Here is a 27,735-nt window from a genome sequence, read left to right on the forward strand (position 1 = left end):
AAAATCGAACCTACAACGTTGGGATAATAAGTCATCTGCTTTAGCCACTACACTATTTATCACTGCTGATGTAAGGGACTGTGAAGATTATAATACTAAAAGCAAGGCAATACTTGAATTAACATAAATAGCAAGAATGAGCCAAGTAGGGGAGTCAGTGTCTTAATCAAAATTAAGCTACAGGATAGATCAATCATTGAGTCACGAGATAAACATCCACTTCGCAAATTTTGGTTAGGCGGTTGTGATTTTTGGTTAGGCGCTACGGACACCAACAGGAACTACCAAGGAACGACACAAGTGCGACTGCCTGGGGGCAGTAGTTCAAACGACCAAACTTTGCGTCCTTGTTTGCGATTGAGAGTTCGAACTACCCTTTCTAGAAACACCAAATTCAAGAACGATGGAGCGTACTACCAAGGTTGCAACGCAAGTTAGCAAACGATGCTTTCTAGAAACGACCCCCTGGTTTGTGGTCTCTGCTGCTGCCGCGGAAATATAAAACAGGCAGTCATGATGAAGCGGAGTTATGCGTCCGGAAGCCAGAAGAGAAAGGAAGAGGATGACAAGAAAAAACAAGATAGTGGTAAGTGATAAATTACACTGGATAAAATAGCTCTACTTGTCTTGTACAAATGGTGTAATGTCGCAGCAGGAAGGCTAGCCTAGCAAAACATGTTTATGTTAACTACCTGCCTGACGGCCCATGCTGCTTGTAACAAACTAGAACAGTTAGCGCAACTTTTTTTTTCGAACGGACGGAATATGGTTACATACTGTAATATGTTTATTAACAGGATAAGGAAGACGCAGATCTGTTCCAGAATCACTGTTTATCGTATATAATGACATAACATTGCTATAGCTTTGTAATAGGTTTTGATGAAAGTGGCATAGCTTCTCTGCTATACTAACTATTCGACCGTGATAATCTATTTACCAAATGGGGGTTAGGAAAACCACACAATAAATTCCGTGCATCAAAGTAGACTGGAACATTCATGTCTAGTAGTATTCATGCACGCCAGCTGTTTACTGTCTTTAAAGCATCAGGTGCGTCTGTCTAATTCTCAAACAGCAGAATGCTTAAATGCTATGTTAAGCTACAAGTAGGCCTAGGTCAATGTATAACATTAGCTTGGGATGTTTTTACAGTAAGCATTGGTAGTTGTGAAAGCAGCTGCATCCCTTCTAAATATCAAAATATGGAAATGCTAACATATCTTTTCTTTCTCCCTCAAGGTGCTTTGCTTAAATTTCTCAGCCCTCAGGCTCTTCCTAAGGATACCTCCACTGATGAAGATGGCCTGAAAGGTTAATCTTATGTGTGTGTGTGTATGTGTGTGTGTGTGTGTGTGTGTGTGTGTGTGTACTTGTATTTATGTTGGATTTTCAAATTGCTATACAACCTGCACTCTTTATAGTTTGAACAATGCATCCTTTTTCTGCATAAGATGGCAGTGTTTTATTTTCTCACTTTGTGAGAACTGAAAAATGTTAATGTGAGTGTGTGTGTGTGTGTTTAAGTATGTTGGATTTAGTTATTGTGCACTTTTTTACATTTATATTGGATTTTATGGTACGGTGGTGTTTTTGCAAATGTTCAAATGTTCAAAACTAATGCACAGTATATATATATATATGCAACTGGGTACAACCTGCACTCTTTATAGTTTGAACAATGCATCCTTTTTCTGCATAAGATGGCAGTGTTTTATTTTCTCACTTTGTGAGAACTGAAAAATGTTAATGTGAGTGTGTGTGTGTGTGTTTAAGTATGTTGGATTTAGTTATTGTGCACTTTTTTACATTTATATTGGATTTTATGGTACGGTGGTGTTTTTGCAAATGTTCAAATGTTCAAAACTAATGCACAGTATATATATATATATGCAACTGGGTACTTGACGTGACGTGGCTTTTTCACCGTCACAGAAGATAAAAAATAATTTATTTCACATTTTCATCATTTAGAATACTGTAAATGGTTAAACATTTTCTTGTTTTACATGAATTTGTTGTTATAATACTTTAGTTATTTTTTTTTTTTTACAATTTTGAGCCAAATCTCAAAATCGTCCTATGGTGTGACAGTAGACACAATTATTTCATAAATATTAACTTTTATAAATAAATAAAATAATGTTTAAAAATCTTAATGAACACTCCTGGCATAATTGTGCAAGTGTCTATTTTACTAAGTGACCATCACTTTTCCTATACATACATTTCTAAAAGTGTAGGAATTTCATAAAGTTTGTCACAGAAAAAAAATGTCCTTTGGTGTTATGCAATAACCTGATATTAAGTAGGGCAATATCATGGACAACTACATTTAGTTGAAAGACCCCATTCAAGGTCATGTGACTGAAGACCCTTATGAAGCCCATGACCAGTGCACATGGTAAGTATTTCTCTCAGAATTGTTCAAATATTTAACTATATTTTCAGACCACTGAAGTTGTTAAGTTTTTTTGTCCTTTGGTGTGACACCCCTAAATTTCATTTTTTTATTTGAATTTGTATTTTTAACAGCAGAGTTATGTAATATTATGCAAATGTATCATGCCAATTGCTAATGATAGTTCAGCTAGTATTAGCATAGTTATTAACTGCCACAAAAGCTCCAATGTCCTTTGGTGTGACTGGAAATGTCCTTTTGTGTGACACTTTGGCCGGTCACACCATAGGACATAGATGTCACACAATAGGACAAGACCTCCTTAACCCTCTAACCGCCCATGTCGCAATATTGCGACAAGCGTCATTACTGAATAAAACAGATGATAGACGCGAGTACAGTGTAAAATCTCATTTGTACTCTTGACCACTAGTTGGCAGACACCCAGAGCTTCGATTCAAGCTCAACCTTTTTTTTCAAAGTTTTCAGGAAGCATGTGAAAAACACGCGAGAAACACACGAAGAAGACGTGCATTTCCTCCATAACGCGGAAGCGATGCGGGCCATAGTTTTGCACAAATTGAAGCAGAAATACACCAAATGTTAAAAAAAAAATTCACGTGTGATGAAGTCTCGGGTCTTTTATTCATCTATTCTGATTCTAAAGGATAAAATCTGCATTTTGGAGGATATGATCGATCATCTATTGGCAGTGATAGTCACGGAGCGTCTGTGAATGGAGGTGCGTCATTTGCGTCTTTCCGACAGTGTTCACTAAGCATACAATGCATATTTCGACCCTCTGCCCAACATAGCTGTAGGTGCCAGTGGTAATAGTGATGATAGTGTCCGTAATGGACGTGGTATTACACGCGATTACACACGAGAAACACATAAGAAGACGTGCATTTCCTCCATAACACGGAAGCAATGCAGGCCATAGTTTTGCACAAATTGAAGCAGAAATACACCAAATGTTGAAGAAAAAGTTAACATGTGATCAAGTCTTGGGTCTGTTATTTACCTAGTCTGATTCTGAAGGAGAATATCTGCCTTTTGGAGAATATGAGCGATCGTCTAGTCACGCTGCGTCTGTGAATGGAGGTGCGTCATTTGCGTCTTTCCGACAGTGTTCACTAATAGAGTTGAATGTCTCGAGACCGGTCTCGAGACCACTTTTACGTGGTCTCGGTCTTGTCACAGTCTCGACCGTCTTTGGTCTTGGTCTTGTCTTGGTCTCGGATCCCTGGTCTTGCGGTCTCAGGTCTAGTGTTGCATGGTGTATCGATACTAAAAATGTATCACGATGCCTTCACGCAAAAAACGATACGATTTCCGACATTTTTAGAATCAATACTTTATTAAAATAATAACGTTCTGTGTCTGTGTGAACTGCTGCTCTCACTGCTCCTTGCATGCATCTAGGCAAGTGGGCGTGTCAAGTAGGCAGCTCTGAGTGAGTGAGTGCGCAGCCAACGTCAACATAGTTTTTTGCCGACAGTCCTCGGCCTTGTGGATAAAACAGAAGGTGATATGAAATCTGGAACTACAGATACATCGTGAATAGTGCAGGCAAGCCATCAGGTAAACAGAGGCCCGTTTGTAAAATATGTTTCAAAGTCATTTAAAAGCAGTAGGCTACACATGGAACTTGGCTAAACAACACCTCGCAGACATATCCTAACATTTTTAAAGAGTTCAAAGAACGACAGATTAACGAATATGCTATAGAAAACACGACTACATGGTGGTTAGTGCCAAGTTCTTCTCTTCTGTTTTAGTCTAGCCTAAGTGAAACGAGTATGGTTCTCTGGGATAAAGCGAACCTTCCTTCATGAATACATTTTGACGAGACATAACTAGTTGTAATCATAGGGTGCTAACGTGATGAAAGCGCAATGTTCACGCCAGAATAACATTGCCATAACTTGTAAACAATCTATTTCATGTTTGGTCAGTAGGGCCTACTGGTAATATTTGTTATCACATGTCGACTGCAATTTGTTCAATAATTATTGCCCAGATGCAATGCGCTAAGCCCACATACCACCAAAGCGTGTTGAGGCCTAATAATAATAGCGGCTTATTACGTGGAAGCAAATCATGTTATCAAAGAAATAATGTAGACGTAATGTAGGAGTGCACACAATTTGCAACAGGTAATGGTGTAGGCCTATCTAACGAAGACCTGAGTGGTTGGAACGTCGTATTTGTACACTGGGCCCAAAGAAATCTATCCTTACATTTTTGCCTTTGCAACTGGCAAAGAAATCCCATGAACACGGGAAGGCCTAGGGTAGCCTATACTGTACATCAGATGGCCTAAAGATTAGGCCCCTCTGCATAGCATTCAGTGATTTGCATGCAGTAATTTCAACACTGACCTAGATCTAGTCTAGTTTGGCTATTTAAAGCTACTTTATTGCCAAAACACAACACAATGTAAATGAACTATAACAAACAAAAAAGGACTTAATCACACAAAGTAGGCCAACTATTTTACTGACTAAAAAAATAATAATTATGTAGGAAGTTCAGAAGTTTAGAACCCAGAATTGACCTGCACATTACAAAAGTGCACCAAATTCAACAATGACTCAATACACTTGGAGGAGGTATGAGTCTTTTCTTTTCCAGAGATCTTAGGATTTTCTTGCAGTATCATTTCAGTATCGAGCATCGTGATATTTATGGCAGGTATCGTATCAAAGTCATAATTTTGGTATCGTGACAACACTACTCAGGTCGACATAGTGGTCGGGAGATTTGCAACAAATAATGTCCATGATACAAAACATAACATTCGATAATGCAACATTAAATTATTTTGGGCATCTTCCGGCATCATTAAATTTGCATTCACGAAACATAAAGAAATTTGCAGTCCAGGGGCAAGAAAGAAGCATTCTGCAAAATGCAAGTTTTGCAAAGTCTCTCTCACCGAAACCAGTCTACGAAAACATTTACAGTGAGTGAGCTCACAGTCACACACATTCATGACATGCTCTGTCTCTGCATTGTCCTGTCTGTAGTTGAAATAATACCTTCTTAAATTGAATTTAAACTGGGACTGAACCTCTTACCCCAGTACGCTGCTCCTATTCAGTTGATGCAAGTTATGGTGTAACACTAGCTCACTAGCTGTTTTTTTTTTTTTTGGTCTCGGTCTCGTCTCAACTTTGTCTTGGTCTTGACTCAGTCTGTCTTGGCCTTGGTCTCGTCTTGGTCTCGGTCTTGATACCCTCTGGTCTTGGTAGTGTCTTGGTCTCGGTTTAGGCGGTCTTGACTACAAGTCTAGCCTCATGTACAAAGCTTGCGTACGTACAAAAATGCTGCGTACGCCACTTCTCACGCTCACGTCCGGATGTACGAAGACTGACTTGAACGTGAGAATGTGCGGTCCTCCACGCAAACTTCATGTCTGGCGTACGCACATTTCCAATGTGTATCGTCAGTTGGCGACACTTAGAGGCAATGCAGCGCAACAACATTAGTTGATCGCGAGTCTAGGCCTTTATTTGCACAGTATATTGTGAAACGTGGATTATTAAAAATGATTCGAATGACTTCGAAAGTAGGCCTATGTTTCTATATAAATGGACATGCAACATGCTCAAATTCTACTAAGTTATGCAACAACCTATCTGTGATGACAACTGTAGACTTATTAGAGGATACGAATTAAAAGGGAATGTGAAACCTATAGCCTACACATATAGATAGAATAGATAGGCTGACTAATAAGCGCGGATATAACCTATTTCCCTTAGTGTGATTGACTGCATAGGATACTTTGACTTTCCTCGAGTAAGCATTCGCATTATTCTTGTCACACTTGTGTGCAAATATAGGGATATGATCGATCCAGAAATCGTAATGTTGTGGCGATGTGGCCTGGATCAACTTTGTTTATTCCACCTCGAGTGCGCGATGCGTGGTAGCCTACTTGGACACGATTGATGTAATGTTTTTTTTAATTAATGCAGTTGTGTTGTAATGGTTCAAATACATCAAACCCAGTTATGCGAACCCTGTCACCTACTTGCAGACTGACCAATAATTCTACCACGGTCTCTGACCCTTTAGCTAGCCACTGCTACGCTCTGCCACTAGGCTACTGTTTTTTTTTTGTTATTAATTACAGATGATAAAGACGTACGATTATTGACATTTTGTCGATAAACACTTCTACCTCGCATTCACTGGAGATATATATTTTTTTTAATTATTAATTTGATGATTTTAATTATTAAACTTTGGAGCAGGTTCGAGTATGAATGGATCCACAAATGAGCTTTCATTGGGGGCCTAGCAGCGAAGCTGCGAAGGCACCCATTGTTTTAGTAGTTTTTCCTATTATTATTATTGGGGGCCTAGCAGCGAAGCTGCGAAGGCACCCATTGAGTTAGTAGTTTTTCCTATTATTATTATTATTATTATAAAACTTCTGCCATTGGAGTCTATGGCAGCCCATAGAACGCCTGGCTAAAAAGTTCAGATTTTTTCGTCGAAAGTTCCGGGACACTCCACTGACCACTCACACTCATTTACGGACCTCTAAACCCAGCCGTCTAGCGCCACCAACAGGTCAAAGTTTGGCTGAAAGTTGAAAAGCTGGGTTGAAAGGTATTTGCAAGTCATTATTATTATGAAATTTAGCGCCCTGATTCAGGACCGTCCCATGATCACTCTCACAAATTTACAAAGCTCTATGCCGAACACTCTAGCGCCACCAATAGGTCGAATCTGGACTCACATTTACGCATGTAACAATTGAACGGTGTGTTCGATTTTCACAAATTAAGCACCGTTGGAATCCCTGGACTGACTTGAGTTGATTGACCCCTATTACGTCACTTTTGGCCATACTGGACCTCCGCCATATTGGATTTAGTCCAAACTCTACGAAAAGTTTCAGCGGTTACAAATTTCCTCAGATTTTCACGAAACTTGTTGGAGATGATCGATCTTCAGACCGAGCCGCACAAACGATACTTGTCAGATTTTTTTATTTCATTTTTGTTTGCCCGTGACAGACAATCAAATATGGTGACGAGGACGCCAAACAGGAAGTGGGCTAACATCTCGGCTATGCTTTAATGTATGAAGTCCAAACTTGGTACAGGGACTTTGTATCTGATTGTGAGGACACGGTAAGAAATTGGCATCATTTGGCCTCTATAGGGGGCGCTGTAATACAGGAAGTGAGCTTGTATCTCAGCAACGCTTTGGTGTACAAAGTCCAAACTTAGTATAAGGACCTGTTACCTGATTATGATGATGCACTAGGAAATTGGAATCATTTGGCCTCCATAGGGGGCGCTGTAATACAGGAAGTGAGCTCGTATCTCAGCAACACTTTGGTGTATGAAGTCCAAACTTGGTACAGGGACATATTAGCTGATTGTGAGGACATGAAGGAAAGTGTTCTCATTTGGCCTCTAGGGGTGCTGTAATAATGAAAGTGAGCTCACATCTCAGCAACACTTTGGTGTATGAAGTCCAAACTTGGTAGAGGGACATGGTAGCTGATTGTGAGACCGCACAAAGACATTGGTGTAATTTGGCCTCTTGCTGTAAGTGCTTGCTGATGCCGTGGCAACGCCATTTCTGCTATAGCGCTCTGCTAGGCCCCCGCATTGCTGCTTGCAGCTATATTTATTATTATTCCTCTGGCATTGAAGTCAATGGCAGCCCATAGAACCGTCTGGTGAAAAGTTGTGAAATTTGGCACACTGATTAGGGACAGTCCCATGATTAATGTCACCAAGTTTCATGATGGCACCTCAAGCACTCTAGCGCCACCAACAGGTCAAAGTTGGACGTGCGTTCACACACGTAACTTTTGACCCGTATGGCCGATTGTCAAAAATGAGGTATCGTTGGAATCCGTGGACCAAGCCGAGTTCAACGCACTATATGACATCATTTTCCGCCATGATGGATTTTCCGCCATTTTGGATTTAATCAAAAACACTAAAAAGTTTTCACAGGTCACAAATTTTGTCCGATCGTCACCAAATCTGACACACATGATCTTCAGACCAAGCCTCACAAAAGATACTCCTTTTCGTCTTCGGAACTAAAACCGTTGGCCCGTAACAGCCAATCAAAATTTGCGGCGAAGCCGCCAAACAGGAAGTGAGCTCATATCTCAGCAACCCATTGATCCATCATAACCAAACTTAGTACATGGACTCAGGACCCAATCAGGGGGACACTCAAGAAATCTGGTGACCTTTGACCTCTAGGGGGCGCTGTAATTAAGAAACATGCCTTTTGGCCTGTAGCTGCTGTTGTGCTTAGAATTAAAACGCACTAGTGGTGTCTGGTAATACTGTTGGAGGTCCTTAGGCCGACCCATGTCAACTTGTGATGTCATTGTAATTGATTCGGCCGCCATATTGGATTAGATCAAAAACACGTACAAGTTTTCACAGATCACAAATTTCAGCGGATCCTCACCAAAATTGGCAGAGACCATCTTCAGACCATGCCTTATCAGTGCATTGCTTTTTGGAACAATTGACAGTAGCATTCGGCTGTGACAGCCAATCGAAACTTGCGGCGAAGCCGCCAAACAGGAAGTGAGCTCATATCTCAGCAACCCTTGCATGTATCAAAGCCGAACTTGGTGCATGGACTCAGGACACAATCAGGGGGACGCTCAAGAAATCTGGTGACCTTTGACCTCTAGGGGGCGCTGTAATTAAGAAACATGCCTTTTGGCCTGTAGCTGCTGTTGTGTTTAGAATTAAAATGCACTTGTGGTTTCAGGTAATACTGTTGGACGTCCTTAGGCCAACCCAGGCCAACTTGTGATGTCATCATAATTGATTCGGCCGCCATATTGGATTTAATCAAAAACATCAAAAAGTTTTCACAGGTCACAAATTTCATCTGATCTTCACCAAAATTGGCACAGACCATCTTCAGACCATAAACTATCAATATATTGACAAAAGCATTCTTCCGTAACAGCCAATCAAAAATGATGGCGAAGGCGCCAAACAGGAAGTGAGCTCATATCTCAGCAACCCTGCCATGTATCATAACCAAACGTACTACATAGATTCATGACCCCATTAGGAGGACGCACAAAACATTTGGTGACCTTTGACCTGTAGAGGTTGCTGCAATTTGCAATATTGCATTTTGATCTGTAGTTGCTGATGTGTTTCATCGATCCTTTATTTTTTGTTCCATCCAGTTCATTCTAATGCGTGCGTGCAAGGGCGGGGAGGGGCAGGACGGGGTGGGACGGGCAGGGGTGATTAGGTGGGGGGCTGGCTGGCGGAGGCGGTGGCAATTCTCAGCCCTGTTTCAGCCCTACAAAATCAGTTATGTTTTGATGTGACACTAGTTGAAAGTGTTGATCGCGGATGTCTGCTGAGTTCTATTTTGTCGCCGTGGCTACTCCAGCCTATTCTGCTTGGCCCCCTCATTGCTGCTTGCAGCTATATTTATTATTATTATTATTTAACATCTTTCCTCCGCCATTGGAGTCTATGGCAGCCCATAGAACCGTCTGGTGAAAAGTTGTGAAATTTGGCACACTGATTGAGGACAGTCTCATGAATAATTTCACCAAGTTTCATACCGGCACCTTGAGCGCTCTAGCGCCACCAACAGGCCAAAGTTGGACATGCGTTCACGCACGTAACTTTTGACCCGTATGGCCGATTGTCAAAAATGAGATATCGTTGGATTCCTTTGACCAAGCCGAGTTCAACGCACCCTATGACGTCATTTTCCGCCATGATGGATTTTCCGCCATTTTGGATTTAATCAAAAATACTAAAAAGTTTTCACAGGTCACAAATTCTGTCCAATCGACACCAAACCTGACACACATGATCTTCAGACCAGGCCTCACAAAAGATACTCCTTTTCGTCTTCGGAACTAAAACCGTTCGCCCGTAACAGCCAATCAAAATTTGCGGCGAAGCCGCCAAACAGGAAGTGAGCTCATATCTCAGCAACACATTAATCTATCATAACCAAACTTTGTACATGGACTCAGGACCCAATCAGGGGGACGCTCAAGAAATCTGGTGACCTTTGACCTCTAGAGGGCGCTGTAATTTAGAAACATGCCTTTTGGCCTGTAGCTGCTGTTGTACTTAGAATTAGAATGCACTAGTGGTGTCTGGTAATACTGTTGGAGGTCCTTGCGACGACCCATGCCAACTTGTGATATCATCGTAATTGATTCGGCTGCCATATTGGATTTAATCAAAAACATCAAAAAGTTTTCACAGGTCACAAATTTCATCTGATCTTCACTAACATTGGCACAGACCATCTTCAGACCATAAGCTATCAAGATATTGCTCTCTGGAATAATTGACAAAAGCATTCGTCCTTAACAGCCAATCGAAATTGGTAGCGAAGCCGCCAAACAGGAAGTGAGCTCATATCTCAGCAACCCTTGCATGTATCAAAACCAGACTTAGCACATGGACTTCAGACCCCATTGGGAGGATGCTCAAAACATTTGGTGACCTTTGACCTCGAGGGGGCGCTGCAATCAGCAAAAATGCATTTTGGCCTGTAGCTGTTGATGTGTTTGGAATTAAAACGTACTAGTGGTGTCTGGTAATACTGTTGGAGGTCCTTAGGCTGACCCAGGCCAACTTGTGATGTCATCGTAATTTATTTGGCCGACATTTTGGATTTAATCAAAAACACTAAAATGTTTTCACAGGTAACACATTTCCTCTGATCTTCACTAAAATTGGCACAGGGCATCTTTAGACGATGCATAACAACCAGCCATATGTAAAACCGTTCATCTGTAACTGCCAATCAAAATCAGTGGCAAAGCCACCAAACAGGAAGTGAGCTCATATCTTAGCAACCGTTTCAGGTATCAAAACCAAACTTTGTACATGGACTAACAAACTAATTAGGAGGCTCAATAAATTAGGTGATCTTTGACCTGCAATTAGCAAAAATGCATTTTGTTTTGTAACTATTGATGTGTTTGGAATTACAACTTACAACTTAATACTCTTGGAGTTCCTAAGGCCAACACATACCAACTTGTGACCTCAACATACTGTAACTGATCTTACAACCACCTTGGATTTTGTTCAAAACGTGAAAACAGCAACCCTTTCATGTATTAAAACCAAAGGCTGAAAGCCCAAGAAATTTGGTGACCTTTGACCTATATATGGCACTGCAATTAACAAAACTGCATTTGGCTTGTAAGTCTTCATGTGTTTGCATTTCACCCTTACTGGCTATTGAAAAAGGTCCTGTCGCTGACATGTGCAAACGTTTTATGTCATGCAATTTAGTTTGATAACAGTTTATGTATAAGTATGTAAAACTTGAAATATATAAGTTCATTCATTTAAAAATTCACTGAGTAATCTTTTTTGAGTAAAGAAAGATAAGGCAAACAAATTGTACTTTATTAATCACAATTTCATTATAGCATAGCTAGTGATATATAATTAAATTGTACATAGATTTTACAATCTTACAATCTAACATTAAGGTTAGTTAATCCTTGAGTGTGGTTAGTCTGTTAACTTTCAGGCTATTTATGGACTAAAAGTCATTACTGTAGTCATTGATAATCTGCTACAACTCTGTGGTAGACGAAAACCATCTTTAAACATGTGTCCTTTTTGTCATGTGATTCACATCATCACATCTTTTCTATGCTTAGTTAATATATAAACATCTTAACATATTTTATGAATTATTCTGGTTTGTTATTAAAACATTATAAACAATAAGTATTCCATTTGAAGAGGTAGAAATTGCATGATGTTATGCAAACAAATACCTTAAAAACTATCCTCCTTGATAGTATGACATTTATTTAGAATTATTGTATCAAATTTAATGTAAGGAATAGAAAGTTCCACATAAAACAATGATAGAACAAAAAGCAAAGATGTCCAAGATGGTAAAAAATAAAAAAAACGTGAAGTCATTACAGGCCCAATTACTTCTATTTCTTGTGTATTACTAAATGGTCCTATAATAATCTACAGCACAAAGACAATCTTCTTAACTGGGCTTGTCATCCCTTAGTCAGTAGATTGCCACATCTACAGCTCATTGCCCTTTGTAATGCTGGCCTGTAGTGCTGTTGTAGATTGCCAAGATCAGCTGCATGAGCCTCAGCAGGTCCCAAGGCTGGTGAGGGTCCATGAACCTCAACAAGCACTCTGACAAGTACAAGTCCGTCTGCACCACCACAACCACCAATGGAAAAGGAGGATGAGTCTCAGCAAGCTCTCTGTCTGCTACAGGTAGTTTGATAGGCTGTGTGGCTTGTGAATGTCCATGAACCTCGGCAGTCCTCACCATTGGTGTGTCTTATGGAACAGACGTATGGACCAGTCCTGTGCATACCTGTGGCAGTGGCCACACCACAGCTCTGAAGCATCTCAGCAGGTGTATTCTTTGAAACTGGGCAAACATTATCTGTAAGGCAATTTTAGAGCAGATGTAAATTTACAATAAAAGTATACATTCTTTTGTTCTACAGATGTAAGAAAGCAAAATGTTTATTCATTAACAGTGTATAAAATATACATCCTACTAAAATATGCACAAACATTTAGATTGCATCTTTTGGAACAAGAAAAGCACAGATAATCACCTAACCTGATAAGATCTTGATAGGGTGTTTTGCTGTTGGATGTCCGTGATCCTCAGCAGGCCCTGTGTCTGGTGCAGGTCACTCAGAAGGCTGCATGGCTGGCAGATGTCCGTCATCCGCAGCAAGCTCTGTGACTGGTGCAGTTCATTGGAAAGGCTATGTTGCTGGCGGATGTCCGTGATCCGCAGCAGGACTGGTGCAGGTCACTCGGAAGGCTGTGAGGCTGGCGGATGTATGTGATTCTCAACAGCAGACACTCTGACTGGTGCAGGTCCCTCGCAAGGCTGCATTCCTGGAGGATGTCCGTGATCCTCAGCAGGCCCTGTGTCTGGTGCAGGTCACTCAGAAGGCTGCATGGCTGGCAGATGTCCGTCATCCGCAGCAAGCTCTGTGACTGGTGCAGTTCATTGGAAAGGCTACGTTGCTGGCGGATGTCCGTGATCCGCAGCAGGACTGGTGCAGGTCACTCGGAAGGCTGTGAGGCTGGCGGATGTATGTGATCCTCAACAGGCCCTGTGTCTGGTGCAGGTCACTCAGAAGGCTGCGTTGCTGGCGGATGTCCATGATCTACAGCAGGACTGGTACAGGTCACTCAGAAGGCTGCATGGCTGGCAGATGTCCGTGATCCACAGCAGGCCCTGTGTCTGGTGCAGGTAACTCGGAAGGCTGCGTTGCTGGCGGATGTCCGTGATCCGCAGCAGGACTGGTGCAGGTCACTCGGAAGGCTGTGAGGCTGGCGGATGTATGTGATTCTCAACAGCAGACACTCTGACTGGTGCAGGTCCCTCACAAGGCTGCATTCCTGGAGGATGTCCGTGATCCTCAGCAGGCCCTGTGTCTGGTGCAGGTCACTCAGAAGGCTGCATGGCTGGCAGATGTCCGTCATCCGCAGCAAGCTCTGTGACTGGTGCAGTTCATTGGAAAGGCTATGTTGCTGGCGGATGTCCGTGATCCGCAGCAGGACTGGTGCAGGTCACTCGGAAGGCTGTGAGGCTGGCGGATGTATGTGATCCTCAACAGGCCCTGTGTCTGGTGCAGGTCACTCAGAAGGCTGCGTTGCTGGCGGATGTCCATGATCTACAGCAGGACTGGTACAGGTCACTCAGAAGGCTGTTGGTCTGGCAGATGTCCGTGATCCACAGCAGGCTCTGTGTCTGGTGCAGGTAACTCGGAAGGCTGCGTTGCTGGCGGATGTCCGTGATCCGCAGCAGGACTGGTGCAGGTCACTCGGAAGGCTGTGAGGCTGGCGGATGTATGTGATTCTCAACAGCAGACACTGTGACTGGTGCAGGTCCCTCGCAAGGCTGCATTCCTGGAGGATGTCCGTGATCCTCAGCAGGCCCTGTGTCTGGTGCAGGTCACTCAGAAGGCTGCATGGCTGGCAGATGTCCGTCATCCGCAGCAAGCTCTGTGACTGGTGCAGTTCATTGGAAAGGCTACGTTGCTGGCGGATGTCCGTGATCCGCAGCAGACTGGTGCAGGTCACTCGGAAGGCTGTGAGGCTAGCGGATGTATGTGATCCTCAACAGGCCCTGTGTCTGGTGCAGGTCACTCAGAAGGCTGCGTTGCTGGCGGATGTCCATGATCTACAGCAGGACTGGTACAGGTCACTCAGAAGGCTGCATGGCTGGCAGATGTCCGTGATCCACAGCAGGCCCTGTGTCTGGTGCAGGTAACTCGGAAGGCTGCGTTGCTGGCGGATGTCCGTGATCCGCAGCAGGACTGGTGCAGGTCACTCGGAAGGCTGTGAGGCTGGCGGATGTATGTGATTCTCAACAGCAGACACTGTGACTGGTGCAGGTCCCTCGCAAGGCTGCATTCCTGGAGGATGTCCGTGATCCTCAGCAGGCCCTGTGTCTGGTGCAGGTCACTCAGAAGGCTGCATGGCTGGCAGATGTCCGTCATCCGCAGCAAGCTCTGTGACTGGTGCAGTTCATTGGAAAGGCTACGTTGCTGGCGGATGTCCGTGATCCGCAGCAGGACTGGTGCAGGTCACTCGGAAGGCTGTGAGGCTGGCGGATGTATGTGATCCTCAACAGGCCCTGTGTCTGGTGCAGGTCACTCAGAAGGCTGCGTTGCTGGCGGATGTCCATGATCTACAGCAGGACTGGTACAGGTCACTCAGAAGGCTGCATGGCTGGCAGATGTCCGTGATCCACAGCAGGCCCTGTGTCTGGTGCAGGTAACTCGGAAGGCTGCGTTGCTGGCGGATGTCCGTGATCCGCAGCAGGACTGGTGCAGGTCACTCGGAAGGCTGTGAGGCTGGCGGATGTATGTGATTCTCAACAGCAGACACTCTGACTGGTGCAGGTCCCTCGCAAGGCTGCATTCCTGGAGGATGTCCGTGATCCTCAGCAGGCCCTGTGTCTGGTGCAGGTCACTCAGAAGGCTGCATGGCTGGCAGATGTCCGTCATCCGCAGCAAGCTCTGTGACTGGTGCAGTTCATTGGAAAGGCTATGTTGCTGGCGGATGTCCGTGATCCGCAGCAGGACTGGTGCAGGTCACTCGGAAGGCTGTGAGGCTGGCGGATGTATGTGATCCTCAACAGGCCCTGTGTCTGGTGCAGGTCACTCAGAAGGCTGCGTTGCTGGCGGATGTCCATGATCTACAGCAGGACTGGTACAGGTCACTCAGAAGGCTGTGGGTCTGGCAGATGTCCGTGATCCACAGCAGGCTCTGTGTCTGGTGCAGGTAACTCGGAAGGCTGCGTTGCTGGCGGATGTCCGTGATCCGCAGCAGGACTGGTGCAGGTCACTCGGAAGGCTGTGAGGCTGGCGGATGTATGTGATTCTCAACAGCAGACACTGTGACTGGTGCAGGTCCCTCGCAAGGCTGCATTCCTGGAGGATGTCCGTGATCCTCAGCAGGCCCTGTGTCTGGTGCAGGTCACTCAGAAGGCTGCATGGCTGGCAGATGTCCGTCATCCGCAGCAAGCTCTGTGACTGGTGCAGTTCATTGGAAAGGCTACGTTGCTGGCGGATGTCCGTGATCCGCAGCAGGACTGGTGCAGGTCACTCGGAAGGCTGTGAGGCTAGCGGATGTATGTGATCCTCAACAGGCCCTGTGTCTGGTGCAGGTCACTCAGAAGGCTGCGTTGCTGGCGGATGTCCATGATCTACAGCAGGACTGGTACAGGTCACTCAGAAGGCTGCATGGCTGGCAGATGTCCGTGATCCACAGCAGGCCCTGTGTCTGGTGCAGGTAACTCGGAAGGCTGCGTTGCTGGCGGATGTCCGTGATCCGCAGCAGGACTGGTGCAGGTCACTTGAAGAGTGCGTTGCTGGCGGATGTCCGTGATCCGCAGCAGGCCCTGTGTCTGGTGCAGGTCACTCAGAAGGCTGCGTTGCTGGCGGATGTATGTGATCCTCAACAGGCCCTGTGTCTGGTGCAAGTCACTCAGAAGGCTGCGCTGCTGGGCCTTGGCAAACATTTTCTGTCATTTGAGAGCATTTGAGAGCAGATGTACATTTACAATAAAAGTCTACATGCTATTGTTACACAGGTGAAATAAAGCAACATGTATTTTCTTAAAGTTTATATCCTGTCAAAAGTGCATGAATCAGAATTAGGATGCCTGTCTTTGAAAAAATGTACAGTTAAATATAATGGGTACTCACATAATGTCAATATGTCAGAAGATCTCATGACAGCATTTCCGACTCCAAACCTCTGTAGTGGTTGGTTCAGTTTTGTCTTACAAAGTGCACTCCATATTCAGTCCATTGTTTTGTGGTGGTTAATTGTACAGATCCAGCAGTGAAATTTAGCAATATGTTAGTGAACAGATTCCATATATCACATTATGAAATGAAATTCATAGCGCATCAGTAACTCTTCTGATATAATATCAGTAACTCTTCCTTCTTTTTCCTTCTTTGTAATTATCCATGCCAAAACATACTTCACAATAATTGACAATAACAAAACAAAACCCTATAATATATAAATAAAATAAAATAAAAATAGTTCATTCAATGTATCAACAAGTAAAGAAACATGTTACGCACCATCTAAATTACAGTCCTTGGTGTGATAACAAAATGCTTTTAGTACAGTTGAAGCTAAAACAAATCAGTCCCACACAAAAGAACAGTCTAATACAAAATCAGGCCCAAATGAAAAACAAACAACACATCACACAGGCAGAAAAAAATAAAACTTAACCAATTAAGTATGTCTTATTTCAAGTAGTTGTATAGGACTAATGGCTGAAAATTGTCCTGGGTTGATTTAAGCAGCCAACTGAATTGTCCTCACCCAATCTAAAACTCTCAGAATTCTTCATGTCAAAACATAGCGTTTTTACATAAACAAAATAATTATCTAAAGTCTGCCAATATATTGTAACACATTTGTAAATTAAATGATCAACTGATGCATATTTGAACTACTTTAACAATGCAATTTAGGATTGTGTAATACTACATTGTGTAATCATGTGTATTAGACCCTGTTTACAGAACTGCATACCAAGTGGAGAGTGCTAAATATGTAAATATCTTCTAACATGCATTTTCATCACTCAAACAAAAATGGTAAGGTGTTCAGTTCAATTGGTATGAAAGATATACAGTACACATTGCTAAGATGCACCTGTCAGTCTCGGTAGACATAGAAATCACTGCTTAGAACAGCCGTGTAGTCCCACACAGGAATAATGGCTGTTGTTGCTGTCTTTTTTTATTAATCCAAATAGTATTCTTCTGAATGTGTCCTTGAATTTGACTCATTTACACATCACCTGTCTCCAGCAAGCATGTTTACTCACATGCTTCTCTCAGCAGACTGCATTGCTGTCCATGGCTTTCATGTCCTTCAAATGCCCTGGTACTGGTGGCAACTCCACTAAACAGAATGTCCTTGGAGATCCTGCCCTTCTCCAAGAAATAGTGGTGTTGCAGCGAGATGTAGGCTGGGCCTCTGACCTGTGTTATCTTAAAGGCAACAGAACTGATCCCACAGTAAATGACAGAGATTGTACAGTGATCTTGTACATACAGTATGGTATCATGCCTTTACTGTGTCAACGCATTTATATCACAATAAGGGTGAAGCAAAACACTTTTTGTGTCACACTACTGTATGTGTTGAAAACTGTGAGTTAGCTGCAAATTGGTGGTGATTTGGACACCTTCGATAAGCATGATAAACAGCAATTGCATGACTGTCCACTTGGTATAATTCCATAATTCATGAATATGTTGAACAAAAAAGTTCCCTGTATAGGGGCCATTTTCCAAAAGAAGTTGCACTTTTAAGATTTGTTTTCTTTGTTTGTTTTCAGCATTCTTACACAATCTTGAGACAATTCATTCATACACAATTTATTCTTTCACTTCAATGAAGATTTATGGTATTGTTTTCCTTCAACTCAGTGTTGCAATAATAATACCAGTCTTTAACTGACTGTAATATCTGTGTAAACATTCAATACGCTATGTCTGTCCATTCATTATAACTTTAATTTGGATTCTTGTTAGCATTTAAAGCATTACACATAACTTGGTATAATGGTGGTGTGATACAACCAAAATGAAATAATTCGACCAACATTAACAAGAAATAGCCTAAAATGCTTGAGACAATTAAGGAACGATCCACTGACTTAAAACAAAAATCACCTAGATAATAAATCAATTGTATTGTTTTCTGATATTTACACATTCATCTGTATATATTTACCGTTATTTGCAACTTCTTTTGGAAAATGGCCCCTATACCCCTCCCATGCCCTGCAAGGAGCCGTCCAGTGTATGCTCTCTCCTTGCCACCACCCACCCACCCATCCTAACCCCACTTAGCGGACGGACTATGGAGTAAACTCATAATGACATCTTAGCCAGAATATAAATACTTACCTATTCAAAGACAAATATCATTAATCACAGATAACATTATTACAACAGTGAGATCAGTATGGCTTCATGAAAACTGTAGTATGTCTGCACAACTTCAACAACAACATGTTCTGTGCCTTTAGTGTAAACATGATCTATTAATGTACCTTTTTCAGTTGTAGCTGCTTGTACGTGCTGATTGTATCCATGCCGTTCCAGTAACTTGAGAATTGTAGAAGATACGAATATGTCCTCATTGAAGTCTCCCATGATGAGCTTTCTCCCTGGATGCTTCTCAAGTTCAAAAATGACCTGTAATAACTGCTCTCGAAACATGTCAATCTTATAAGAGCTGGGCCTGTACAACACAGCAGCAGTCAAATTTGCATGAGGTATTTCAAAATACAGACATTCCAAATTGCATCTTTCTGGAATTGACACCTGCACATCAATGTTTTCTGAACAATACACACCAACTCCACCTCTTTGTTGTTGTTTCAGCGCTGCAAAGGCTGGCTCGGAGTCATCGTAACAGTTTCCCCTCGGATTGTGTTTGAAGATGTATCCTGGAAGTTGTGGCTCTTCATCAGTGTTTACATTGAGCCACGTCTCTGTTAAGCAAATACAGTCAGCATTCATGAGGGCTTTGTGGGATTGAACATCCTGAATGTGAGCATTCAGACTCTGCACATTGTGAAGTGCTACTGTGCACACAGGGTTCATGTTGGATGAAACAGACATTCCAATGTTAAACTTAGGCAAGCTTTCCATAGCCGAATCTATTTTGTTATCACAAAATATGGCAGATTCTTTGAAGTCCTCAATTATCAGCCCACCGAGAGTTCTCACGCGACTCAACGCAACGTATGCTTGCCCTGGAGCAAAGATCTTCTTGAGTGATACAACAGCCCTTTCAACAGTAAGCCCTTGACATTTATGTACAGTTACTGACCAGGCCAGGCTAATCGGCAGTTGCCTTCGTACACCACCATTATTAGCCACTTGTTCCTCTTGCACTTCCACTATCGTTGAACGTTCGGAAACCCTTTTTGCTTTTGACCTCTGGATCTTTCCTACATTAGGGTCTTCAAACTCCACATGGATAGCTGCAGGCATGTCATCGTCTTGTTGACTTTGAATGATTTCCACGACTGTGCCACATGCTCCGTTGACAAGGCCATCAGACACATCTATGTTTTTCTTCAACATGACCCTTGCTCCAACACCCAACGAAACACATTTAGGCAAGCAAGAGTTGAAAACTTTTGTGTGAAAGCCAACTTTTCGTTCCATTCTTCCAGTTTTGGGATTTCGGACAAAGTCTTGAGCACGTATGCTGATTGCGTCTGGGCAGATCTCTTGCAGTCTCTTCACGTTATATTCATCAACCTCCGCATTTGTAGCATACACATGAATGTCATTAGATTCCTCACCAGTTTCACGCTGCTTCAATGTGAGAACATCACGGTCAGTGAGAGGTTCGTTCTTTTTACGGACTCTGAGACGATTAAGCATTTCCGCAAATGCTGCATTTTCTTGTCTAACAACTTTAGTTAGTTCTGCAACCTCAAAGTTGTTGTCCCACAGGTTGGCTCCTTTGTTTTCAGAAAATAGAGGTGTGCCTTTCACAGGCTTGAGTTGAAAAAAATCACCCACGCAAATCAGGGAAACTTTTGCAAACAAGGAATAATCACCAGTCTGCTTGATTTGACGCAGTCTACCATGAATGTAGGCCAGAAGACGGTGGTCAACCATGGACACTTCATCAATGATCAGAATTTGCAAGCTGCCCATTTTGGTTCGCAAAGAATTGACTTTCTCATCACCTAGTGGTTGATACGGCAGTTTGACATTTGCACCAATGGAGAAAGTATTGTGAATTGTCGCAGCGCCAATGTTATATGCAGCCACACCTGTAGGTGCTGTTAGAAGCACAGTGAGATCCTCAGGATTTTCAGCAATCTGTGACAACAGCCGGGTAGATTCATAATGTATCGCTTTGATTAAATGGCTTTTCCCCGTTCCTGCTCCACCAGTGATGAATAATCGCAATGGTTCAGGATTTTGTCCAAACAGTTTCTGCAAACACCACCTACGAACAGCATAGAATATGGCAGACTGTTCTTCATTTAATGACCGTAATAAATGCAATGCATCCTCTCTGGGCATTGACACATGATTTGTTTCCAAAGTGCACGTAGTCTGTGGGTTTGCTGTCAGGTCAGGAATGAGTTTGTCATCATCATCACCTTCATCATCTACAACTTTTTCTTTCATCAGATCCAAACAACGAAGACGCTCCCTTTCTGTTTCAGGACATATTTGAGCCCAGGCATCTTCTAGATCAATTTTGTCTTCCAGCAACTGTTTAGCTCTGTCAATCTCATCACTTTCTTTTTCAAATAAAGCTTTGTTGGTATCCACAATCAACTGCACTCTTTGAACATCAACGCCACATTTCACTGCACCATTTTTATAGAAATGCTCATATGTATCAAACTGGGGCGGTTTGAGGTGACAGTCTTCATAGTAAGGCAAAAACAGTTGCAACAATGAATGGAAGTACTTTTCAGGGTTTTTTGTGGGAGAAAATCTGGGATACCTCACGACAGCGGGTTCAGTTCGGGTCCTTCGTTTCACAAAGCCACAGTTGTTATTGAGCTGTATTATGTCATGTGAATCTCTTTCAGTTGGAACCTGTGACTTTGATAGAACTCTGTATTCAGAACAAAAACTGGCCAGGCATAAATCCTCAAATTGTGCATTCTGGGGTCTGCTCTTATACCTCTCAATCACATTGGTCATCCAAATGCTGCTTTCGTCGTTACAGTCTTGGAATTGGGCTTTAGTTTGAAGGACGTGCAATGGTAAACTCATCCTAACAGGATTATCACCAACGGGAATGAACTGTACGTCACGGGAGCATTCTTTCAAGTGCATGTGTGTTAATCGATACACTGCCTCTTGGGCAGAAACTTCTCTGTTGTGTAGGTATACACTTCCAAGCTGTTTGAATGCTGCTTTTGCATCAAGGTTGCCATTCATTGACTCATCTTGGGCACGTTGTAAGAGCAAACCCATTTCTTGTTCTGCTTTTGTAATGTACGACAGTATGTAAACCACAACAGAAAAGGCATCTGTGACATACTGGATATCCATATTGCCTTGCCAAGCACGGAGTAAGTCTTTGTTGTACTGGTTCACCCAAATGTCTCCAGGATTTCGTTTCAGGACAATGCTTTTCTTTTTGGAACATATGTTATACGCCTTTTCAAACAAACCTTGATCTATCCCAAGAGACTCAAAAAATGCATCGGCTGTATCAAAATTCATGTCAGGCATGGTCAACGCAGTTTTAACATTCTTTATTATTGCACTCGCACTTGTATTGTCATCATTGCTATTCAAGTCCTCACAGTTACCGCCTCTTGTGACGAAAGTACAGCTTGATGGTGGCCGTGGGAAATTGAACCTGCACACTGTGTTTTTCTTGCGGCAAGTCTTAGAGTGTCTTGTGCTGTGCCTCTGTACGCTGCTCACAACCTCGTAAAGCTCTGCATCAGTTTCTGGTGGAATTTCACAAGTGATGTATGTATCTATGAACTGTGCCACTTCATCATCACTCTCTTTATCAATCTTGGGAGCGCTTTCAACCCAAAAAAGACAGTGGACATGAGGAGAACCACGTTGTTGAAATTCAACACGATAAAAGTAGTCCTTTATTTTCCCTATGGGTTCTGCTGGCGACATGATTACATCACGGAGAAAGCAATGCCATCTGTGATCAAACATTCTTGCCGCTGTCACAGGGTTTCGACGTATGAGTCCACATTTGTCAGACCAGTCAAGATCGTCAACAGACATATGTTTACCTTCTATTCTTAGAACAGAGTTCAGCATTTCAGGCCATCTCAAATCTAAAAGATGCAAAGAACGTGGGTATGGAGAGTTGTCTTATCATGGCAAATAAATCTTTCTGAACTGACATCCAGTATGGAGGTGTGCCACGAATTCCTCGTAAGAACTTGTATCCTTCGTCATTGCGCAATATTTTACCCAAAGACTCTGAGTTCAACAACATGTCTGGTGATGCGTCTTTCAGAGAGGAGTTGCCGCCACCTTTGCGTAACGCCACTGATACACCAGATACAACTTGATGCACCTCTGATATGTATTGTGCGTAAAAAATGAAGTCTGTGTTCTGTGCAAAACGCCCATCTGCATTCAGAATGCGTGTGTTCAGGTACCGTGACAGAGTTATTTTGGACTCTCTTTCATCATGGAATGTAGGTCCACCAGATGGATACAAAACAGGGAAACATTTTGCCTCGTTGGTTTTATCGGACAGCAACCTCACTGGACTGTTACCTTCACCTGGTGCCACATTAAGTATATCCTGAAAATTCTGATCAATGATCTCTGAACCCAGATCGACAGGTTGTAATGATGTATCTGACAAAAGCCCATTCTGGTCTTTGATATAAGTCACATCTTCCTCTGCTTGTTCGTCAGGAACATTGTCATCATCACTGTTAGCAGGTGTTTCCTGTTTGGTGCATTCCTCAGGCTGGTCAGTGCCATTCAGAGAGTTTACCCATTCGTCATTCATAGTCACATCACCGTACCATTTATTGTTTGCCATCAAATACCTCAGTGCATTTCTGACACGATCAGTGTGGACATACATGTACTCATAATGACCTTTATATGTCAACTTGCGTTTCAGTTTCACTCTTATCATCTTGTCATCACATTCATTTCTTGGGAGTATATTTGTCACATTTGCGTTATTAACAGGAACAGAGACGCAAGGACCATGGCAAGCTCTCTGGCGGCCTCGAGGCAAACACAACAGCTTCATGAAGGGAATGTGACGTGCAATGAGATGTTGTTCCAAAGAGTTCAGACATTTAAGTTCCGCTGGAATATCATCCAAATGCATGTTGTTGGTAACACTCTCTTCGGGAAGTTTTCCTCCAAGTATTTTACGATGACATGTATGGCAAATCCATAATTTGCTTGATGGACTATCAGACAACTTACATTTCTGATCACATTCAACATCACACACATGTAAATATTGCAATGTTATGCATCTATTAGCCAATGCAGCCACTTCAGCTCCTTTTCTTTCATAGTTATGTCTTTTACACTCAACCACTTGCTTCCTGAAGAGTAAACGGTGACATACTGAGCATACATATTCAGGACCACAGCTGACCTCCTGACGAAAATGATCAATAGCTAGGTCAATGTCTTCCCGTTTCTTCTGCCATATTAAACAACTCTCACGACGTCTTTTGATTTTATTTATACGGATGTTTTCATTTTCTTGATACTTGCTCTTGTTGTGCTCTTTAATTTTGTTCTGGAATCCAATATTTTTCTTGTATTTAATATGACTGTAATCACGGACAAGTCTCTGAAATTTGCTGTTTGTTTTATATTTAACTTTAGAATAATCACGAACAGCATTCTGATGTTTCTGGTTTCTCTTGTATTTGTCCTTAGAATAAGCACGGACAGCGTTCTGATGTTTCTGGTTTCTCTTGTATTTGTCCTTAGAATAAGCACGGGCAGCATTCTGATGTTTCTGGTTTCTCATGTATTTAGCCTTAGAATAAGCACGGACAGCGTTCTGATGTTTCTGGTTTCTCTTGTATTTGTCTTTGGAATCCTCTCGTACCTTTACTTGAAAATCTGTATTTTCCTTATATTTCTTTTGAAAATAAACACTTCGTAATTTCTGAAATTTCGGATTAGTTTGATATTGTCTCTGAAAACGCTGAAGCACGAATTTCCTAAAGTCCAGATTTGTTCTGTATTTCTTTAGAAAATAGTCACGAGAGCAGTGACGCTTAGTCTGTTTGGCAAGCTCATCTGTCTGGTACTTATCTTTGTCATACTGAAGTTTTCTCCGTCTGTAATCATTATCATTTTGATATCGTTGGCGGTCTTTCTTTGCTTTCACATTTTCCGATTCATCTTTCAGCTTTCTTTTCCGTTGTGGCCTCAAGTTGTCATCAATCTTGACTGGCTTGCATGTTTCTGCACAAGGCCTTTTTGCATCTTTGTGTTGTACACATTCAACAACTTCATAATGATTACCAGTGTGATTTAAATAGATGCAATTCTCTCTGCATGTCTGAGAGTCTATAGGTCTGTGCATATTCCATCTTCCATCATTGAAAGTAAAGATAGTTGTTTGCAACAAGTCAGCAGCAGCAAAAATATCAATTTCTTTTGCCCATGAACCACAGTAATATATCCTTGATTTAGTGACATAATCCTGCACAGATGTGTATTCATCCCTCAGATATGTTTCAAATGTGGTGCAGTTTCTCTGAAGGTGTTGCACGACAGCCCGTCTTATTTTCAAATGCTTGTCTTCATTGTGGCAAATGCTAAAGGCTAGGCTGCGGTAAAAGCAATTCCCATCAGGTTTTATACTTTTTATCTTACAGGGACATCCCATGTCATCAATATCAGTTGTTGCCATTAGGCCTACATCAACATTTCCATTTTGAAGCTCTAAACATGTGCACAGTGCATCCTGGTCCTGACGAGTTAAAGGTTTAAAAGCATGTTTGGGAACTCTTACATTACTTATAATGACATCATCAGTTGCCTGCACATCACACTTTAAAGGTTGAAAAGACTGTTCGTGAGCACCTGCATCAATAAGAATGACATCGTCTGTTGCGGTTTTGTTTTGCTTAACACCCTTACTGGGAACTTGTCTCAAAACGTCACTGTAGAGTGGTCTACTGTTTACATTAGAACAAGCATTTGTGTCTGGTATGGTCTGTGAAGCTTCTGTGCCACTTGTGAAATTAGCTGCAACTCTAGACGACCCACTTACAACTCGTTCACACACTTTAGGCTTACACTTCACATCGGTGTAGAGTGGACGGCAACTTGCGGAGCTCGTTGAACAGCTGGATGAATCGTCTGAATCGCCTTGATGAAAGGACCCCATCAGCACAGATCTCTCTGGGAAGTCAACAGATTCAATCAAACAATCATTAGTAGCATTAGAAGTCAAAGTATTTGACAGTGGGTTTGCAGAGTCATGGCACATATTCAGAGAGTCAGCAGTTTGGCTGAGTTTGAGCAGAGTTTCAGCAGAGTTTGGCTGAGTTTGAGCAGAGTTTGGCTGAGTTTGAGCAGTACGTGAGCAATACGTGAACAGTACGGGAGCAAAGTTGGCGTCCGAAGACTGCGGAGCACTGGCCTTTTTTTTACGAGGTAGCGCTGGCAAAACCTCGGCCCTTGCTTTATTTTTACGAGGTAGCGGTGGCAAAACCTCGGTATCTCGGTCCACTGTAGTCTGTCCTGGCTCAGCAACATCAACCGGCATCTACAACAAAACACATTAGTCAGTCACATGTAATGATACCATGGTTGTTTGACCATTCAACTGTTGCAACAAAAACCCAGCGTGATTGACAATGTCTTTCCACTTCTATGAAAACATGCAATCATTCACATTTGTTATGGTATTTGGCAGATACTTTCATCCAAACATAATTACACTAATTCATGTAAAATTATAATGACTCAAGTAAAGAATACATGTTGATACAACTAAAGATGTTAATACAAAATTGCTCAATTGCTATGGCAACAAGTTAAAGATAAGTCTGTGACGCAACAATCATAACAATAAAATCATTGATCAGTCCTCTTCATTGCTGTGGCTTTTAATGATCTGTTGGCAACAAACCATCAAAACAACCAAAAAGAAACTAACAATGGCAACAAATAACCTAGGATGTAACTAGGAAGTGCAAACTGTCATCAGAGGAAGTACCAGTAGACAACTCATTCCACCACTGAGGTAGCACAAAGGAGAAAAAGTCTAGATCTAGACTGAATCATTGAACGACACACAAGTTGTTTATTGGAGGAACGCAGTGGTCTAGAAGGAATGTAAGGCGGGATCATATTACAATAAGATGGAGCTGACCAAGTAAAAGCCATATATGCCAATGTCAGGGTTTTGAATTTAATTCTAGCTGCAATAGGAAGCCAATGCAGACAACAAGAAGCATCTGTCCTCTTAGGCTAAGAAAATATCAGACATGCTGCTGCTGCTTTCTCAATAATCTCTAAAGGTTTTACAACCCATGCAGGGAGGCCAACTAGAACTGACAGTAGTAGTAGTAGTATGTTTAGAAAGCACCATAGCTCACATTTATACAGTATGATTATACAGTATGATTCACCAATCAAAGTTGGACAACTTGGCTATAGAAAACATTTCTACTGTTTGCATGCCAATAACAGTCATGACACCATCTAAGTGTAAAGCGTTACAAACAGTGCACCATTCTGAGTCCATTCCTAACAGAGCTGCCCTTCTCTGCATCAAGATTACTGTAACGTAAGTGCTTATGGTACAAGAGCCATCACATCAAAGTACAATGCCTATCCTGTTAACAACCACTACATCGATCTTGAGGTGAGGCCAGAATTTTATAATCATCTGTGAGGAACTGGACAGCCAACAAAGATCCTCCTACCACTGACCATGACCAAGCAGTATCTGACCATATCAGTGTTGAATAATCTCTCTCTCATAAAAGAATCCATCTATGCTATAAAACAACCCATACATGATCACACATTTTTGATACGGCACTTACATGAACCTGAACTCAACCATCATACTAAAAAGATTTAATATACAATTATGATCCTATTGACAATGAACTCAGACTTGCACTCCACTACCTGACTGTACATTTACTAGAGAATTGTTATTCAACATTCATATAATGCAGATATCAAACCACTAATATTCCACTAAATCACTAATAAAAAGCAGAAAGCTGAAACATCATATAATCTGTACTGTACCATCTCA

The 27,735-nt window shown here is 42.2% G+C and overlaps 1 pseudogene; it reads right to left on the reverse strand.

Annotated features, from left to right (window-relative positions):
* Positions 1 to 18,926: 18,926 nt before the first annotated feature.
* LOC143109206 (uncharacterized) lies at positions 18,927 to 25,035 on the reverse strand (annotated as a pseudogene).
* Between the last annotated feature and the right edge of the window lie 2,700 nt (positions 25,036 to 27,735).

The sequence above is a fragment of the Alosa pseudoharengus genome, unplaced genomic scaffold (assembly GCF_046254945.1).
Source record: "Alosa pseudoharengus isolate Yale_2024_CS ecotype anadromous, Long Island Sound unplaced genomic scaffold, YU_APseudo_1.1 YU_APseudo_1.1_scf_7, whole genome shotgun sequence".
Classification (NCBI taxonomy): Eukaryota; Metazoa; Chordata; class Actinopteri; order Clupeiformes; family Clupeidae; genus Alosa; species Alosa pseudoharengus.